This window comes from Typopeltis vanoorti, chromosome 18 (assembly GCF_054136105.1).
Source record: "Typopeltis vanoorti isolate ZY-2024b chromosome 18, IOZ_Tvanoo_1.0, whole genome shotgun sequence".
In the NCBI taxonomy this organism is placed as follows: domain Eukaryota; kingdom Metazoa; phylum Arthropoda; class Arachnida; order Uropygi; family Thelyphonidae; genus Typopeltis; species Typopeltis vanoorti.
In genome coordinates this window covers 103,406,613-103,413,655 of record NC_143566.1, presented here as the reverse complement: position 1 = coordinate 103,413,655, position 7,043 = coordinate 103,406,613, and positions in this window count along the sequence as shown.

Below are 7,043 nucleotides of genomic sequence, written 5' to 3'. Positions count from 1 at the left end.
TCCAATATGTTAGAGTGTACAATCTCATAACCGTTTTACTTGACTAAATCACAACAAAGGAAAATAGAATTTAAGGTATTATTTTATTAATTCTTAATCCCTTATGAGTAATACTGAGGTCAACAAATCTCTGCCTCCAATTTCAGCTACTTTGAAAATCAATCAACAGTATTTCAAAATCATCCATAGTTATTCCACGAAATATTTGCAAGTTTAATTCATCGTGTCTTACCAGAGCGCTGTAGTTTAAAGTTCAAGTTATTTAAATGCTTGCAAAAAATCTGCAGAAAACACCAGTTTACAATCCCACACCATGTCATACATTCAGTAGCATAGCTAGATCTGTCGCCGCCAGGGTTAGTCCCTGAGTTTGCCGCCCCTCTCAATACACGACAAAAATACTACAAAAAGTCAGTAAAACTTTAATTTCAACATTCTAAAATGTTATTTTTCTTACTTTTCTGTTAGCAAAATCGTCGATAACATTAGCGAAGTCTAATGTTATCATAGTAATGTAGGTAACTCTTAATCAAATGTTTCTTCTCCCAACTAGCAACACTTACAGCAATTGTGAGGAAAATTCACAGTGGTATTATAATATTTGGAGCTGAGTTCTGGAGACTGTATTTTCGAATTAACTGCAAAAGTTCAAAAAGGTTCAAAGTGTCGTCCCCGGACGGACCGCCCCCTCCTAGCCACGTCACAGCATACATTTCATTATAACACATTTGTTGATTAGTCAAAACGAGATTTATCTCATCCAGGCATTCAACAAATCGTTTCTGAACAAGACCTCGACTTAAGTCAAAGAACATTGTTGTACATTATTAGTTCTTTGTACACCAAATCCACCTCATTCAATAGATTCTGACATTGTCTTTTACTCAAACCACGTGCAGAAATGTCTATGTAACAACATTTGTTACTGTTTGCATCACTTCTTGAAGTTCCTTTAGGTTAAGATGTTGGATATGTATTTATTTATTTAATTTTTAAGGTGAGCCCTGAGTAGCGTGCCACGTTCGGCACGCGTGCTAAGGGTTCCCCACCCCTGTACTATAGGATCCCAACTTTTCGGAGGAAGGACAGTTCCGTTGCTACGAGAATAAGATTAGAAGGACCAACTGGGGTTCTAAAACTTCCTATGTGCTTAAGCAGATAGACCACATGGTGGAAACCTCAGGAACAAATACACGAGAAATACTCCTTCCTTGCAGGCCAATCCTTGTTACTGCCATTGTTCCATTAATACGAATAAGTGGACTTTGAGGAATGGTTAAGGTGTGACGTCATCAACAAAGTAGTCGGATTAGAGTACATTCCCCCCCACAAGTGTACCTTGAATAGGAAACGTATAGGCAATTAGTCATTCCTTGGGGGGGGGGGGGAATCATAATCTCCTTGAGAGAAACTCTTCTATAAATACAAATGTCTTTTCTTGATAGCGACGACTGGTCTTTCTATAGAAGGTTAACATCCACATGTAGTCGCGCCTCGCAAGGAACAAAAGGGAATCGCAAACGGGAGGGGGTGTCCTAGCGAACAGCCCTGACGAACATAACCTTCACCTCGATCACTCATCCGTTATCCCCATGCCAAAGGCCACGTACGACAACCATTAGCTACTGCTGTTGCTATGCGTCCGTACAGTGCGCCGTTACTTGAAAAGGTTAATTCTCGGGCGATAGCGTTGACGGCAGTCACAGCACAGTACCTGACAAGCGGGGAACTTCCCTTAGTTCGCGTCCCTAAGGCGGGATTTTTTGGGGGGGAGGAGGCACATTTCCCCTTTTCACTTTCCCTTCCGGTTCTAAGTAATCCACATTGATTATCAGAAGGGGGAGAGTCGGACAGAGCCTTCCAGGATGAGCAAGCCACATCCTGCAAAATTAGGGCCAATTATTAGGTTTTGGCTTTTATTTACCCGCCAAGTAGGGGATGTCACGTGTGTGGCTGGGAAGTATTGTCACAACGACGAAACATAAAATTTCCCAGGCGTTGAGCTCCATCCTTTAATTGTACTTGATGTTTCGCGTATTTTGACACCCAACATTACACGGTTGATTTCTGAGAATGCAAAAAAAAAAAAAAAAAAAAAAAACTACGGAAAGCACACCGTGCTACTTATGAAAAATAAACAGTATAAGAAGGGACGTGTGTATTTTAAAGCAGGGATATAGCAAATGATTCTATTTCTAATATGGTCACCGAACCTTTCTCATTGTATTACAGACTATTTGGCTGGTTACTATAGCAACTGATTTTCAGTCTTATAAATTAGTGACAGAAAATATCTGCAAGGCCATATAATATCACCTGAATAAGATCGTTAGAAGAAATAGCTATTTAGGTTACAATTGTGCTAGGATTACTATTGATTTCTTGAAAGAAAAAAGTTCAGTACTTTAAGAGCCATAAAATAACATTTTGATACTTGTTGGGATCTATTTTTGCAATGTGCACTAGGATTGCCAACTTTTGTTGACGAAAAGGAAGATATATAAATGCATATCGATATGAACCTATTTATTTAATTTTGATAAACGAAGTACATTTTAAATATGTTAACGTTAGAAAATTGAACATGAGAAGTGTGTGCATTACGACGCCAATTAGGTAGGTCTGATGAAGAGAACGAGTGTAAACTAACTGAACGGAATTAAAACCATTCGAATCTAATACACAAGTAGGAATTCTAAAATAGTTAACTCTGATAGGTGCCTCTACAGTTCTTATGTAAACACCATCCACAGAAGATCGTAAACCTAAATGTCGTAGAGGAAGTAGAATTCGTTCTAGAGACCATACGTAGAGCCACTACATAGTCTCGAGCCACTTCAGGCCTCCGATACGCTAGTAATCTCACACAGGACGAAATCGTGTAATTCATCTGTTACCTAATGGTATGTGGGTCATATATGTATGACACAAAAAACCTTAGGTCCAATAAATTTAATTTTTTACTAAACAGTACTAGAAAAATTGTAAAGTGACCACCTTTTCGTGTACACACATAAAAAGAATGAAAATTTTATGTGAATTTTTTTCATATAAAAAGAATAGTTATAAATGTAGTATACAACAATAGTATTAATGTCCTAACTGCCATGCTTTTTCTTCCAGCTTCCATCAATTAGCATTCGGTCAACTCTCTTGATGGTTTCAGATTTTTGAGGAATTCATTCTCAGAGCTTCTGTTTGGCCCACTAAGTTCTCAGATGCAGTGGGCTAGTGAATGGGATATCGATTCATCTCCCCACGCATGCATATGACACATTTTAGATTTGTATATTTTTATATTATCCAACAGCCATTGATCAATATCTCAGAAAAGTTCGTATTTGTCAAAAGCACCTGAAAGCAAATCTGAATATTTATGGATTGCAATATTTACAATATATATTGTAAATATAAACATGAAGTATTGGTATTTCTTTCTATAAATAACAATACTTGATAATGCATATAGATTTAAAATGCTGTTTGTATTTGTTACTGTCCGATTACAGATCCGAGACCCTCGGCTGGCAATGTGCCAAGAAGAGTCAATTCATGTTGAAGGGAAGAAAGGAATAAGGCGATGTATGAATTTGTCACTAACACGCGAAGTCATGTGCTTTATACGTAAATTTTCCAACTGCTGTACAAGCAAAATAGTTACCAGTTTAAAAACTACAATGTTCATAAAAGAAAAGTTAATTTCCCGACGTATAATAATAAACACTCCTCCCACGAACCGCATTGATTACCCTATTATCGGAATGGATTCACCTTCTTCTGACATGCGCAGAAGTGTCGAAGGGTTTCGCATCTGTGGTCGCACAGAATCCATATTTCATTTGTTTTAATCTCGACATAAGTGCTGCTTGCGTTTTTTTTTTTTTTTTTTAACAAAATCTTTCAACTACCAAAAAAAAAAAAAAAATTAAGTCTGTTCTTGCGTGTGGAATCTGTTTTACGGATTGGAGAGGAGGTGTGGGGGGGGATGCGTTTAAGTCAAGAAAATCATTCCCACCTCCTAATGAGACTGGCTGTTAACTTACCTTCCGTTGTTATAATCCTGTTAAGAGGATTATAAACCGAGGTCATTACAACCAAAAGACATGGTCGTTGCCAACTGAGCCATGGAGACTTCTTTTCTGATTATAAATTTTACTTACCTTAAAAATTTATTATTTTTAAATTTAATTAATTTGTTATTTATTATTATTTATTTTATTTTTTTGTATATACATCCACACACAAGAGAGATCGCAAAACCGAACAATGCTTGTGTGCATGCGCGCACGCGTCCGAAGACAGAAAGAAGTAATCCTGGGGATTGCAATTAATGGGAACATTTTACAAGAAAGTGCAAAATATATCTTACGACTTCGCTCTCAACAAACAGTCGATTTTTTAACAACAAATTTCTGCAAAGAACGAAAATTAATGCATTTCAGCTCACCAAGGCTGACCATTCGACGTCCCAGGTACTACGTTATATCCAAATAGAAACGCAGCTGACGTTTTGCTATCTTTTAGTGGTATTAAGTAATTATTTTCCCCCGACATCCCCTATACTTTCCTTTTTATCCAGAGAAACTCCGTTGTATAGTCACGATATCTAAATATCGGCAGCTGGGTTCGACTCCCATCAAGGATGTAAGGAACCTTTATAAGGGCTTTTCAGCTTGAAGGCAAATTAGCTCATTTCAACGGAGATTTTCATCAGATAGATATTAGTCTCGTTGCTTAGGCCGTATTTCAAAATCCACACTTCTGTCTTAATATTAAAACTGAAAAATCCCTTTCGGTCAAAAAAAAATAATAATAAAATAAATAAATAACGAATTTTTCTAAGATATACAGCTTTCTACAATATTTCTTGAACGCTATTTTCTCAAATTCGAGCGACTATTATATTCTCTTGTGAAGTTTCATTTATCTCTGGCGTTCTTATACGTATCGGAGACTTAGAATTTTCTAACGCCACCTGGTGGTGATCTAGGTGAGAAGAGGTTGTCATGAAAACCTTCTGTTAGCCTCTTCAGAGAAGCTCCTTATGACGTCACCGGCACACTTTTACAGGTGTAGCAACGCAGGGAATCTTCCCAACACGAGCTCATTTAAGAGATCACCTGAAGCGTAGTCAGCAAACAAGAAAGAAAGAAAGGAAAAAAAAAAAGCTGTTACAGCACAGAATGCTATGCTCCAGCTGTTCGCACCTGCCTCGGGTGAGTGACGTCACTCCTGCATGCGATACGCGCGTGCCTCTGAAGTGGTGTGTGCTCAAAGAAGAGAGGAGGGGAGGTTTCTTTTTTTTTTTTTTTTGTACATGGCATAAGCCACATGTTTATCCATTAATTCCACGTGTTACGAAAAGAACGTTCCTCACGTGAAAATGGCAATTTTGCACGTGTGTGAAGATGTCTATTTCAACATACACTCCCATAAAATACACATTCTGTATGTCAAACGTGACCATTTCATCGCGTGTGTAAAAATATTTGTTCATCATATCGATTTCATTTTCCCATGTGATCCTCTCATTTGACAACCAGAAATCGTTCATTTCAATCACGTGATTACTTAGTGCTGTGTTCTCCTAAGAATATTTTAATGGTCAATATATCGCTCCGTGCCACTCAAATTGAGCTTCTATAATAAAGCAGAATTAGTTGTTGTTGTTTTTTTCCATATTATTGACAATACCGATACTTAACGAAGCGCATATTATTTACGAAGGCATTTTGCCAACGTTTCACTGTTGTAACAACTGCATCATCATAACACATTTAAAAAAAAAAAAAAAAAAAACATGCTGGCAGCAGTCAAAATGCAAGCAAACGCCTATTTAGCATTTTTGTGAACGTTCTCCAAAAACTTAAGAATAGACTTACGAAGTCTGTTCCAAAAAAGTATCTGGACGATGCATGTTTCAATTCAGGAAGTGCGCATGCGTTCGTGGCTACAGACCATATCTCTGCAGGTTTAGACAAGTTAAGCCATAGGACAATGATCGTTTGTGTAACTCCGATTTGTCGTGGTGATCCATTCAATTTCCACGTGCTATTTCATGCCAGTTTTTACCATCTACGGTGATAGTCGTCCAAAGTGCACAAGTTTGTTTAAAATGATGGAGGAACCGTACACGAGATAGCAGATTCTACCATCCCATGTACGGTTATCGTGAATATACAGTAATCGTGAACAGTGGCGGCTCGTGGCTCGAAATCATGGGGTGCTGCAACTTTCAAAATATACATACACACTCTAAGTATATACGTGTATACGTGTTTGGATAAAATATCAAAATTATGGTAAAAATTTTAAAAAAAATTGAACACGAAAAAATGTTGTTTATTATCGATAAAATTATACAGTTTGGTATAATTCAAAATTACTTAAAAATAAAATCAATTCCTTTAATTCTAATTAAAGGAGTGGATTTACAATTTTTGGACATTACAATTAAATCCTTTAATTGTAATGTCCAAATATTTAAAGAGACGGAGTAAACACGACACTACGAACACTCTACTACTGGCGCAAACTGCATATAAACAACAGTGGAACTGCGCGACGGACAGTGCCGCATTACGCTAATGCTCGCATCTCCCTATGGACGTGCATATGCTTGCGCGCGTAACTGTGGAAAACACAGTGCCGCTAGCGTCCTTCGCCCTCCTAAGTGCTACAAGATGGATTTTTATTATTTTTTTATACAAAATAAGAGAATTGTATAAGATTGTTGATGATAAAATGAAATATTACAAGCAAATATAAATAAATGAATAAATATATTTATATATGTTTCAGTAAGGAATTACCGTGAGTGGACATATTACTAACTATTATAATAACGGAATTAACTCACGTAAATTATTCTTTATTCGTAGAATTTTCACCTCAGTATCACAGGCATCTCAGTACAGGTACAAGGCTAATTAAACAATAATTGTTATATTCACAAAGCGCCACCTAAGTAGCCAAGGTTAAATTTTCTAAATGTATTTAATTATTATTCTTATTTTTTTAATTATGTAAATTTAATTATTAAA